The sequence below is a fragment of the Leopardus geoffroyi genome, chromosome C2 (assembly GCF_018350155.1).
Source record: "Leopardus geoffroyi isolate Oge1 chromosome C2, O.geoffroyi_Oge1_pat1.0, whole genome shotgun sequence".
NCBI lineage: Eukaryota > Metazoa > Chordata > Mammalia > Carnivora > Felidae > Leopardus > Leopardus geoffroyi.
This window is the reverse complement of record NC_059333.1, coordinates 93816434-93829929: the sequence shown is the minus strand read 5'-3', so window position 1 is coordinate 93829929 and position 13496 is coordinate 93816434. Positions and strand designations below refer to the sequence as shown.

Genomic DNA, 13496 nt, shown 5'->3' with positions numbered 1-13496 from the left:
AGGTCATTGCATGAAGAAACGTGAGCCCAAGGACTGTCCAGTATCTCTAGGGAAGCTGGGACTATCATTTTTCCTATTATGTACATTTGTTACGAGGACCACACTGATGACCAAGTTCTGAAATTATTATGGGTTAAACAGATGTAAAATAATTGTCTCTAAAAAGTTCATTTGTATGCTCACGTCAAAGGGGGAAAGGGGAAGCTGGGGAAAAGCTATAGTATACTGACACTACCAATGCATCAGTAACTTAGCCTGGGTTTCAATTTCAACACGAACCAACCACATTAAATACTTAAAACATCTATTGTAACTCACTACCTGCCTCATCTCCCATATTCAAAGGTTTAAATTCTGTCAGTGGTTCTCCCAACTTTACCAGTGATGGCCATTTTATCCTGCAAACACCTTTTAAATTCTCCTAGGCAGATTCTGTTCAATTTTGTACTACAGGAGAAAAAAAAAATTCATGGAATATCTGCATGAAAATTTGTGGTCATGGTTTTTTTTAAACATGCTAAAGTTTGCGTGTATTTTTAAATGCAGATTTTTTATTGACATGCAAATTATATGCCTCACATTTAAGCCCTCTGTAGGGATCACATGTGATTCACTAATGCAGAACTTTTGTTCTACAGAAAAACACAAGGTCTGTGGCAAGAAACTACCGAAGGTCATATAAGTATACTTCAAGTATTAATTAGGCACTTACTGTATTAAAGACTCTGCTACATCCTCTAAGAATGCAAAAGTTGGTAAAAGATGGACTGAGAACTTTAGTTCAGAATTTAAATCTTGACTGATTCCCTCCCTTTCCCCAAATTTCCATCTCTCCTTAAAACTTTCATAGTTCTCTGAACTTTCTCTAAGACTTTAACTTTTAAGAAAAATCCTCTGATTTTAAAGCACTGATTCAATTTTTTTTTAATTTGCATACAAAACAAATCATGCCTGCAGGCCAGATTAGGACTAAGGACTACCAGATGCAAATTCCAATGTAGAGGTAACCTGGTCCTACGGAAGGTACAGCTGGAAAGATGGTAGCAGGTAAATTAATTCCCTTAAGTACAGGCCCTAGTTGTCAATGGTGAAACAGCAAAGATTTTTGGACACTTTTTTTTTTTTTTTTTTAAAGATTTGATTTTTAAGTAATCTCCACACCCAACATGGGGCTCAAACTCACAACTCCTCAATCAGGAGTCATATGCTCCCCTGACTGAGCCAGCCAGGCACCTCAGACATGTTTTTTTGTAATGAGACTATACTTTGGGAAGAATTTTAGCTGTGGTATAGATAATCGATTGGTGAGAAAAGAGATTGGAGACAGAGGTAACAGCTGTTAAGAATTTGGCAACTGTCTACCGGAAAGAAAAATGAAGGTCTGCCCCTGGAGAATACAGAGGAGGAAACTATACCAAAAAGATCACTGAGGCAGAGTTGATGGAAAGATAAGTTCCATTTCAGAATTATTCCCCCTAAAGTCAGCAGAATATCTAGGCAGATGGGTCCAAAAATGCAGGCAGTAAATGTATAGTCAGAGATCCAAGGGGCTGAGGCCTGGAGGAAGAACTCAGAAGTAACTATTAATAACTCAAACAACCTACAAATATGCAAACATGGGAACATCCTAGGGATGTTCACAACAGATGATTATGAGCGGATACAGAAATTTCAAAAATAGAGATGTGGTACCTTTAGTACAAAGGTATGTGACCCAGCCTAGAAGAGAAGAGACAGAGGCTGTCCGAAGAGGCTGCCTGGGCACACAGCATCAGCTAAGTTGAAGTGAGTTTTAATAGATGCTCAGTTGGCTGGAGACAGGGAGGAGGGCGGGAAAAGGCATGCAGATATATGTGGCTGTGGGGCAGGCGTTCCACATTTCCCTCTCCTGCCCACCACCCACACTTTCAGTATCACTTTCCTCCAACAGGGGTGGAAAGTCATCAAAGTCTTCTTTCCTAGTCCCACCCAGATTACAAAGGATAAACATATTCCCTCTCCCTTGCTGGGGCTGGATCTCCATTTCGACCCAACTCTGATGAAAGGATAGGGCTGTCTGAACACCATTCCTGGGAGGCTTTAGGCCATACAGTAAATTCCACCAGTAAATTCCATCAGGGAAGTCAGTTTTGCTGAGGGTAGGCAGGAATTGTAAAGCTGAATAGAATAAAGACTGAAATCTTGGGAACACCATCTGTTAACACAGCTGGGAGGCAGAAGAGAAAGAACCAATCATTAAAAGATTACCCCACCCCACCCCCTGCAAAAAAAAAAAAAAAAAAGAGGAAGAATTCATTGTTAGCATGGCAAGAGAGACAAGAGACTGAAGAAGTTAAGGGGGAAGAGAGTTTCAAGAAAGAGCAAGTTGTTAAATGCCTGTGGAAAGGCCAAATCAGTCACGGGTGTTGGCAGTGGGGTCATGGGATCATTGGCGAACCTGGTAAGTACTGTTTAGACAGAGATAAGGGGCTGGGAGCCAGATCGTAATGGGTTGCAAAGTGAGTGGGAGTGAAGAAATAGAGATAGTGAAGGCAGAGGAGTACTTTCACAGCTGAGATTAGGGAAGCAGTCAGACAATAAACAGGCTGAGGGAGAGTAAACAAAACCTGTTTTGTTTTGTTTTGTTTTAGGTGAGAGACTTGAGCCTGGTGTAAGGAAAGAGCCTGTGAATAAGGAGAGACGAATGTTGAACAAGGGGGGGGGGGCGGCGGGGGAGGGGTGGGAATGACAAGTGAATTGAGACCCTAGAGGAAGAAGAAAGGATCTGGCAAAGAAATGGAAGGGTTGGCCTTGGGGGAGGCTGTAGCTGGTGAGCTTAGAGGAGGCAGGGAAAGAAGCGGAGATAAATCTCTCAATGGAAGCTGACTTCTGTTGAGATTGATTCTGTCTTTACCCCAAAGAAGACAGGGGTTTTTCATAGATCAACCTCTTTGAAGGCAATTCATTACAGCTTGGCTCGAAGCCCTGAATCTCTGGCAAAAAACAGGCCTTACTGGGTTCACCAATGACCTACCTACTTGGCCTCTCTGTAGGCAGTTAACAACAATTTGCTCTTCTTTGACACTCTCTTCCCCCCTTTCACTTCAATATCTTGTCTCTCTTACCATACTAATAATTAACTGACATCAGGTCAGTAGCTTGAAATTGGCCATGATGGTAATATGCACATCACAGAAATCAGCAACAGCTACAAATCAGGGTTCCCTCTATTCCGGTTCCCCCTCCATCCCACAGAGGGCACTCCACCACTCTATTTCACCCCTTCTCCTTCCCTACTCATCCAGAGGATAGCATAGTGTTTTACAGTGCAGACTATGAGGTCAGTTGGTCAACATTCAATCCTGGCTCTGACACTTACTAGTTGGGTGATTCTTAACAAGTCAGCAAACCTCCGTGTGCCTCAGTTTCTTCACCTGTAAAATTGGAAGTGATCATAATATCTACTCTCCTGTGTTTTTTAAAGGATAGCTGGCATAACAGAATATAAGTGCTCATAGTGTTGCCTCTTTTTATTTGCTTATGCCAGGCCTTCACAGCATTTCAGTCTGCCGTATAATATAGTCTTGCTCCATCAGCGAGGAAGAGCCAGGCTAAATCACCAGCTGCATGTTCCTAAACTGGGTGATATACAAGGACTTCAAGGCAGCAGCGCTCTTTAACTGATAGAAACCCCATCTTCCTAGGTATTTCATGCTTCTTGGTGCAATTGTGAATGGGATCAGTTTTTTTATTTGTCTTTCTGTTGCTTCATTATTAGTGTATAAGAATGTAACTGGTTTCTGTGCATTGATTTTGTATCCTGCGACTTTGCTGAATTAATGTATCAGTTCTAGCAGACTTTTGGTGGAGTCTATCAGATTTTCCATGTATAATATCATGTCATCTGCAAAAAGCAAAAGCTTAACTTCATCTTTGCCAATTTTGATGCTTTTGATTTCCTTTTGTTGTCTGATTGCTGATGCTAGAACTTCCAACTCTATGTTAAACAACAGCAGTGAGAGTGGACATCCCTGTCGTGTTCCTGATCTCAGGGAAAAAGCTCTCAGTTTTTCCCCATTGAGGATGATGTTAGCTGTGGGCTTTTCATAAATGGCTTTTATGATGTTTAAGTATGTTCCTTCTATCCCGACTTTCTCGAGGGTTTTAAGAAAGGATGCTGAATTTTGTCAAATGCTTTTTCTGCATCGATTGACAGGATCATATGGTTCTTATCTTTTCTTTTATTAATGTGATGTATCACATGGATTGATTTGCAAATGTTGAACCAGCCCTGCATCCCAGGAATAAATCCCACTTGATCATGGTGAATAATTCTTTTTATATGCTGTTGAATTTGATTTGCTAGTATCTTATTGAGAATTTTTGCATCCATATTCATCAGGGATATTGGCCTGTAGTTCTCTTTTTTTACTGGGTCTCTGTCTGGTTTAAGAATCAAAGTAATACTGGCTTCATAGAATGAGTCTGGAAGTTGTCCTTCCCTTTCTAGTTTTTGGAATAGCTTGAGAAGGATAGGTATTATCTCTGCTTTAAACGTCTGGTAGAACTCCCCTGGGAAGCCATCTGGTCCTGGACTCTTATTTGTTGGGAGATTTTTGATAACTGATTCAATTTCTTCGCTGGTTATGGGTCTGTTCAAGTTTTCTATTTGTTCCTGTTTGAGTTTTGGAAGTGTGTGGGTGTTTAGGAATTTGTCCATTTCTTCCAGGTTGTCCAGTTTGTTGGCATATAATGTTTCATAGTATTTCCTGATAATTGCTTATATTTCTGAGGGATTGGTTGTAATAATTCCATTTTCATTCATGATTTTATCTATTTGGGTCATCTCCCTTTTCTTTTTGAGAAGCCTGGCTAGAGGTTTATCAATTTTGTTTATTTTTTCAAAAAACCAACTCTTGGTTTCATTGATCTGCTCTACAGTTTTTTGTTTTGTTTTGTTTTTTAGATTCTATATTGGTTTATTTCTGCTCTGATCTTTATTATTTCTCTTCTTCTGCTGGGTTTAGGGTGTCTTTGCTGTTCTGCTTCTATTTCCTTTAGGTGTGCTGTTAGATTTTGTATTTGGGATTTTTTTTGTTTCTTGAGATAGGCCTGGATTGCAATGTATTTTCCCCTCAGGACTGCCTTCGCTGCATCCCAAAGTGTTTAGATTGTTGTATTTTCATTTTCGTTTGTTTCCATATATTTTTTAATTTCTTCTCTAATTGCCTGGTTGACCCATTCATTCTTTAGTAGCGTGTTCTTTTCGTAAAATATCTGTATGCTGAAAACTATAGAAAGCTTATGAAGGAAATTGAAGAAGATATAAAGAAATGGAAAAACATTCCGTGCTCATGGGTTGGAAGAATAAATATTGTCAAAATGTCAATACTACCCAAAGCTATCTACACATTCAATGCAATCCCAATCAAAATTGCATCAGCATTCTTCTCGAAACTAGAACAAGCAATCCTAAAATTCATATGGAACCACAAAAGGCCCCGAATAGCCAAAGGAATTTTGAAGAAGACCAAAGCAGGAGGCATCACATTCCCAGACTTTAGCCTCTACTACCAAGCTGTGATCATCAAGACAGCATGGTATTGGCACAAAAACAGACACATAGACCAATGGAATAGAATAGAAACCCCAGAACTAGACCCACAAATGTATGGCCAACTCATCTTTGACAAAGCAGGAAAGAACATCCAATGGAAAAAAGACAGTCTCTTTAACAAATGGTGCTGGGAGAACTGGACAGCAACATGCAGAAGGTTGAAACTAGACCACTTTCTCACACCATTCACAAAAATAAACTCAAAATGGATAAAGGACCTGAATGTGAGACAGGAAACCATCAAAACACTAGAGGAGAAAGCAGGAAAAGACCTCTCTGACCTCAGCCGCAGCAATTTCTTACTTGACACATCCCCAAAGGCAAGGGAATTAAAAGTAAAAATGAACTATTGGGACCTCATGAAGATAAAAAGCTTCTGCACAGCAAAGGAAACAATCAACAAAACTAAAAGGCAACCAACGGAATGGGAAAAGATATTTGCAAATGACATATCGGACAAAGGGCTAGTATCCAAAATCTATAAAGAGCTCACCAAGCTCCACACCTGAAAAACAAATAATCCAGGGAAGAAATGGGCAGAGGATATGAATAGACACTTCTCTAAAGAAGACATCCAGATGGCCAACAGGCACATGAAAAGATGCTCAATGTCGCTCCTCATCAGGGAAATGCAAATCAAAACCACACTCAGATACCACTTCATGCCAGTCAGAGTGGCCAAAATGAACAAATCAGGAGACTATAGATGCTGGAGAGGATGTGGAGAAACGGGAACCCTCTTGCACTGTTGGTGGGAATGCAAATTGGTGCAGCCACTCTGGAAAACAGTGTGGAGGTTCCTCAAAAAATTAAAAATACACCTACCCTATGACCCAGCAATAGCACTGCTAGGAATTTACCCAAGGGATACAGGAGTACTGATGCATAGGGGCACTTGTACCCCAATGTTTCTAGCAGCACTCTCAACAATAGCCAAATTATGGAAAGAGCCTAAATGTCCATCAACTGATGAATGGCTAAAGAAAATGTGGTTTATATACACAATGGAGTACTACGTGGCAATGAGAAAGAATGAAATATGGCCCTTTGTAGCAACGTGGATGGAACTGGAGAGTGTTATGCTAAGTGAAATAAGCCATATAGAGAAAGACAGATACCATATGTTTTCACTCTTATGTGGATCCTGAGAAACTTAACAGAAACCCATGGGGGAAAGGAAGGAAAAAAAAAAAAAAAAGAGGTTAGAGTGGAAGAGAGCCAAAGCATAAGAGACTGTTAAAAACTGAGAACAAACTGAGGGTTGATGGGGGGTGGGAGGGAGGGGAGGGTGGGTGATGGGTATCGAGGAGGGCACCTTTTGGGATGAGCACTGGGTGTTGTATGGAAACCAATTTGACAATAAACTTCATATATTGAAAAAAAATTAAAAACAAACAAACAAACAAAAAACTGAGAACAAACTGAGGGTTGATGGGGGGGTGGGAGGGAGGGGAGGGTGGGTGATGGGCATTGAAGAGGGCATCTTTTGGGATGAGCACTGGGTGTTGTATGGAAACCAATTTGACAATAAATTTCATATATTAAAAAAAAAAAAAAGAAAGAAACCCCATCTTCAAGGCTTCCTTACAAGAAAAGGCTATGATGAATCAGTTTGCATTATCCCTGCCTTGAAATTCTTTGAACAAGGGCAGAAAGGGTTAAGGAAAAAGGACTGAGAAGAAAGAACACAGACTTTACATAGAGACAAGTCCTGGTTCTCTTGTTTATTAGCTATATGATCTGGGCAAGTCCTAAATTCTCTGGGCCACAGTTGCCCAGATAAAAAGAGGGGGAAAGTACACATGAGGAGTAAATCCACATTACCTATTGTTGTCCCCTCTCTCTGGAGGTCCTGAATTGACAGAACCCCATCTGGCTAAGGACCCTTCCCACACCTGACCTTCCTCCAAGATTCTCTCATTTCTTTTAGTCAGCATTATTTTTATAAAAAACAAACAAAAAAAAAGAAAAGAAAAACAACTTCTGTCTCACAGAGTAGGCATGGACCAAAAGAGTTCAGTTTGGGGCCCTGTCGTACTCTCTCCATATACCCAAACACTGGAGAGAATTATTAAGCAAACCTGTGAAGCACAAATATAATTATGTAACAGTAAGGACTCTGATGAGATTACTTTATTACAAAATTTCAAATTGGTTTAGTGTCATATCCAAGGATTTCATTACAGGCTACAAAGCAAACCTGAGGCGAATCTCACTGCTGCTAAATTAGCAGGGTAATCTAGAACCGCAGGGTCTGACACCCTAGCCCTTTCACCCTAAAACCTTCACTTTGTTCTCACACTCCCAGGGTGGAAATTCAGTCTGGGGGGAGCACAAAAAAGGACAGGCTTGTCTCTTTCCAGTTCCTAAAACCTTTTGTTTCTTTTTTACTATGACACAGAAGACAAACATTTCTTTAAAAAAACTTTTTCGGGGTGCCTGGGTGGCGCAGTCGGTTAAGCGTCCGACTTCAGCCAGGTCACGATCTCGCGGTCCGTGAGTTCGAGCCCCGCGTCAGGCTCTGGGCTGATGGCTCAGAGCCTGGAGCCTGTTTCCGATTCTGTGTCTCCCTCTCTCTCTGCCCCTCCCCCGTTCATGCTCTGTCTCTCTCTGTCCCCAAAATAAATAAACGTTGAAAAAAAATTTATAAAAAAACTTTTTCTTAATGTTTATTTTATTTCTGAGAGTGAGAGAGAGAGCGAGCGCACAAGGTGGGAGGGGCAGAGAGAGAGGGAGACACAGAATCATCACAGAGCTGATAAGCTGTCAGCACAGAGCCCGATGAGGGGCTCAAACCCACGAACCGTGAGATCATGACCTGAGCCGAAGTTGGATGCTTAACCGACTGAGCCACACAGGTGCCCCAAGACAAACACCTCTACATCAGAAAAGCACTTGCTTAGCTCCAAAAGCCTCCTATATTCTCTCAGGGTATGTCAAGGGGAATAATAGCTCACATGTACTGATGTTTGCTCTCTGCCAGTCTCTGTTCTCAGTGTGGGGGAGTCTTGGACCAAGTGTGGGTCCTGTCAGTCACCCAAGGTCACACAGGCAAGAAGTGGTGAGCTGAATTTGAACTCGACATTCCGATTCCAGAACTCTTAACCTCCAGAAGTTCCAAAGGACACTCGTGAGTCAATGTAGTTTGCAACCCATATCATAAAACCATAAGATTTTACATCTGGAATGAATATTTAGCCTCCCCTAAAACACAAAAGGAAACTAATCTCAGGGTCAGCTGCTCTAGCATAGTCTGGCCTTGACACTTGGGCTGAAGAGACACCCCCATCTTCCCCTTTCCTCTTCCAGCTCTCCCTTGCCGGCACATTTCTCTCGTGACATCTCTTTCTAGCTCACTCTTCTTTGCCTTCCAAACACATGCTTGTGACAGCTGAAAGGAGACTTTAAAAACTTACTTTGAGTTCTTTTTCATTCACAATTCTGTTATCTCTAACAGCAATAACTAATTGTGAACTCCTTGGGACAAGGTCTGAGTCCTGGGGATCTAATTTCTTTTTGCCAGTGCCTCATGTACAGCTGGTCATAAACAAATGTCCTTCCTGAGGCTACTCATGCTGCTAAAAGCCTCCCTTGACTGCCAGGACAAGAGGCATTTGTTTTCATTGGAGTGTTCCAAAAAGCAGCTGACTAAAGGCAACACAAAAGAATTAAACTTGGAAACAAAACCTCCCAGACTCCCTTCTGCTGTATGGCAATCCAGGGCTTGCCCACTCACACCCCTTGCTTGACTTCACAAGGGTGTTACACAGGACACCCCAGAAGCTGGGGTCATCTTCTGCCTTACGGAAAATGCGGCCAGCAGCACATTAGATGTGACCTTTGAAAACGCGTTCTTAAATGGCAGGTGAATCCAAAAGATAAGGCGAATGATTTTTATAGATATCTACAGACGTCTGAAGGGTCAGATTCAGATGGTCATTATAATAAATTAAGACTCCTTTGTGCACAGAGTGTGATTATAACAAATTAATGCATGCTATGTGAAATATTTAAATTATAAAAATTATAACTCTTTTGTACAATGCGTTACAGCTTAGAGCCGCTTGTACTTTCACCACTTTGATCTCACGAGGACCTGTGAAGTAGGAAAAGCAGGTATTACGCTCATTTTATGCTCATTTGAGGCTGAAAGAAGTTAAAAGCCTTCACCAGGATTATAAAGCTCAAAGTGAGAAAGCAAGTACTAGAACCCAAACGCCCAACTGACTGACCCATCATTCTCAGGGTTATGACTCAGAGCTCAGACAAAAATCAGTAACCAAGCCACTACAGAGCCTCTCACATCACACAAGTTTTGAACACTTAAGAGTGAAAGGTTTAAAAGCAGGGTGGGGAAGGGAAGTAGGTCAGGAAAAGTATCCCAAACTCTACTCCACCAGAGGCATACTTGCCAGCAGATCTGCCAGGCTGGTTCACGGTCAACGTAAACAGTACCTAAGAAAACTAACAACAGTACAAAGCTTTAATAGCAACTGGAATTTCTACACCCAGCAATTTCAAGTTAAGGTAGTTCAGTCCCTCCGTGGCCCATGTGTCCCAGAGGCTCAAGAAGGCAGGCACAGGCCATTGTGATAGAATGTGGAATCCCTAAAAATGGAGGTTTCACATCTACCCCAGGAGAAGCCTCTCACTTTAACACTCAGGAAACAGGAAAAATTTACTACTCCTTACACACAGTCAAGATCCACAATCACAAATGTATTTAATATTTAAAATACTAAGTTAAAATAAAAATATCTATACAGCAGATAACTATATTGCCCTCCCGAGGTGAATTTATAGGTTAGATATCCTACTACAAGGAAAAGGCTATGGATCTATTTTTCATCTACTTGTTCAGCAAACATTTGAATGTTTACTGTGTTCCAGACACCAAGACTGGTAGGGAGACGAGGGGAAATATGAAGATAGGCTCCATCGTTACGAAGCTGACGGTGTATAAGGTGGATATATACAGTGCAATGCAATAGTGTGATAAATACCAGAGATACAGACACAGAGAAAGAAGTAACAATTTCCACCCAGAGGAGTCTGCAATGGGTTTGTAGCGTGGGAGACATTTGGGCTGTGTCTTTAAGAACAAATAATAACTTGCCAGGAGAAAAGGGGGAAGAACATTCCACCCAGTGGAATAATAATAGAACACACAAAGGTGCGGAAGAGAAAGGCTTATTGGAAAGTTGGGATGGACTACTGTCCTGTGGTCCTGAGAACAGGGTTGGCCCTGTATTTTAAAATACCAAAATAGTCTTAATTTGATGAGTTTGCATCTGGTCTTTATGATACTTTTAAAGAACATCTGTTCCCTCACCCTTACCCTATCCCCAGGACAAAACCCAGGGAAGCCAAAGTATGGCTCCACTTAGAGAGATAGCTCCCAACTGAAGAGACAAAAGGAATTTGGTTCACCAATAGATTAGCAAATTATTGATTTTTTAAAATTTACCTGTTTTTAAGGTTTTTAAGAACTAGTTCTTTTATCTCTTAACTCTATTATCGCCATTAAATAATCATAGAAGTGTCCAGTCCAAGGCTTCAAAGGGTGGTCCATAGACTGGCAGCATCTGAATGCAAATTCTTGTGTCAACTCTCCCTATTAAATTAGTGTCTCTGGGGGTGGGCCTTAGGAATCTCCCCAGGTAGTTCTTTTCCATGTTAAAGTTGGGAAATGCTGGCCTAGTTCAAAGTGTAAAACAGTGTTTCATTAGACAGGTTTTGTTTCAGGTCTTTTTGTTTTGTGTTTAATGTCAGCTCTACGCCCAACGTGGCACTTGAATCCACGACCCTGAGATCAAGAGTCATATGCTCTACGGACTGGGCCAGCTTTACGGACTGTGCCCTTTCAGCCAGATGCCCCTAGACAGTTTTATTGTTACTGATTTTCTTTGCAACAGTAACGGGTGAACAAATTTGAGACAACGTTGCTAAGATCAGGGCTTGCGGTGACAAGGCACCGTTAGGTTTGAAGGAGCACTGCTGGCCTCAAGATCGACTGGTCCCTTTGATCCTTCGAGACACCTCCACTGTGAAGTCCCCCTCCCACACCCCCAACACCCACCCCAGCGGCCCCTGCTCGCGGAGAACAAAGCTCTTTCCTCCCGGGCAGGCCAGGCGCTCTGTGCGAAGACACCGCTTGAACGCATCTCCACTGCCGCACCTGTCCTTTCTCCGAGTGAGGTTTGCCCTGCGTCTGTCTCCCCCGTGAACTCTGAGCGCAGAAACCGGGTGGGGCCCTCCGCGCACTCGAGCGCCCAGGCGGGCGCGCAGTGGCTGCGCACCGAGGAACGGCTGCGGCTGCGGAGAGGGCGTGAGGTCGCCTGAAGGCCGCGGGGACAGGGGGCAGGGGAGGCGTCTACTTCCTACCAGCCTGGCTGACTCAGAGCCACAGCAGCTGGCCGGGTTTGATGCAGGCGCTGAGTCACAGGCCCACCCCTCCCAGTTCCCGCCGTCTCGTCCGCCGGCCCCTCGCCCCGCCCCCAGCGGCTGGGAGGCCAGTGCCCCCTTCACCTCTAACCTTCATCCTCCAACGTGGCAGACCCAGGGAGCAGGAACCTCCGGAGCCCCGCCAGGAGGCGGAGGTAATGAGGGAAGGAGGCGCGAGGAGGGGGGACTGACAGGGCAGTGGTCACTTGTCAGAGGAGCCCAGGCCCCGGCAGAAGAGTGCACCCAAGTCTAAAGTGCCTTTAGGGTGAGCCGGCCGCGCTCTGAAATGCCCAGTCCTTGCCCTCAAAGCTGCAGAAGCGGCGTGATCCGAAAGAAGTCAGTTAATAAGGAATTTCAGATTCTGGGAAAGAAGTCCAATGACCTAAGATCTTGTCAAAATCCATGAGCTCACCAAGGAGGGATACGCGTGGACCTTACAGGCTGAGGACCTGACAAGGTGGGAGCCGGAGGAGAAAGAGGAAGAAGATAAGGTGGAGTCTAATGATGAGGGTCTATCTCTGAAATGTCAAATGACGACACTCTGAAGTGTCTCAAGATGCAGAGAAATAAGAGGGGACAGAAATGGAGAAGGAGAAAGAAAATGAAAGAAAAGAAACACTAAAATAGTTTAAAGTATTGTTGAACTTCAAAGTAACAATAATATAACAATATGATATAAACAATAAATAGGATAATAAAATAACAATGTGAACCTATTCATACATTCCTAAATAATGTTAAAGCTGAACAGATACTGGCCAGCCCCTTGGTTTCAAATTTGACTTTCATTTTGTTTGTTTTTGTTTTTAATTTTTTTTTTTCTTAATGTTTTTATTTATTTTTGAGACAGAGAGAGACAGAACATGAGCAGGGAAGGGGCAGAGAGAGAGACACAGAATCGGAAACAGGCTCCAGGCTCTGAGCCGTCAGCACAGAGCCCGATGCGGGGCTCGAACTCACAGACTGTGAGATCATGACCTGAGCCGAAGTCGGACGCTTAACCGACTGAGCCACCCAGGCGCCCCTGTTTGTTTTTGTTTTTAAAGTTTATATGTTTATTTTGAGAGAGAGAGAGAGAGAGAGCATGAGAGGGGGAGGGAGAGAGAGAATTCCAAGCAGGCTCCACATTGTCAGCACAGAGCCAGACACAGGGCTCAATCTCACATAGCAGGAGATCATGACCTGTGCTGAAATCAAGAGTTGAGAACTCAACTGACTGAGCTGCCCAGGCGCCCCTTGATTTTCATTCTGAACACAATATATCCAAAAGTGTTAAAGAAGGAGTTAAACTTGAGATGATTTTTTTCATGATCTCTTCTAGGAGTATTGGAAATTAGGGTTTATAAAGGTTATCAAGTAGGTATGAAGTGAAGAATTTCATTTTGAAATGCTTTTCCTGTGCTATCACACTACACATGGAATACCCAAGCCCTAACTGAGTAGGTTCTAAGTGCTT

At 42.7% G+C, this 13496-nt stretch overlaps 2 protein-coding genes across 3 annotated transcripts in view; one reads left to right on the top strand and one right to left on the bottom strand.

The window, feature by feature from the left end:
* NCEH1 (neutral cholesterol ester hydrolase 1) overlaps nt 1-13496 on the bottom strand; it is a 60775-nt gene that overhangs the window by 23929 nt on the left and 23350 nt on the right. The window lies entirely within an intron of this gene.
* Nucleotides 12081-13496, top strand: part of ECT2 (epithelial cell transforming 2) — a 113320-nt gene continuing 111904 nt past the window's right edge. Inside the window, exon 1 of one of the 2 annotated variants that reach the window (XM_045502953.1) lies at nt 12081-12195. The gene's annotated coding sequence lies outside the window, so the exon portion shown is untranslated. Of the gene's footprint in view, nt 12196-12266; nt 12377-13496 lie in introns of those variants that run through there. The other variant, XM_045502954.1, reaches the window with a different exon arrangement.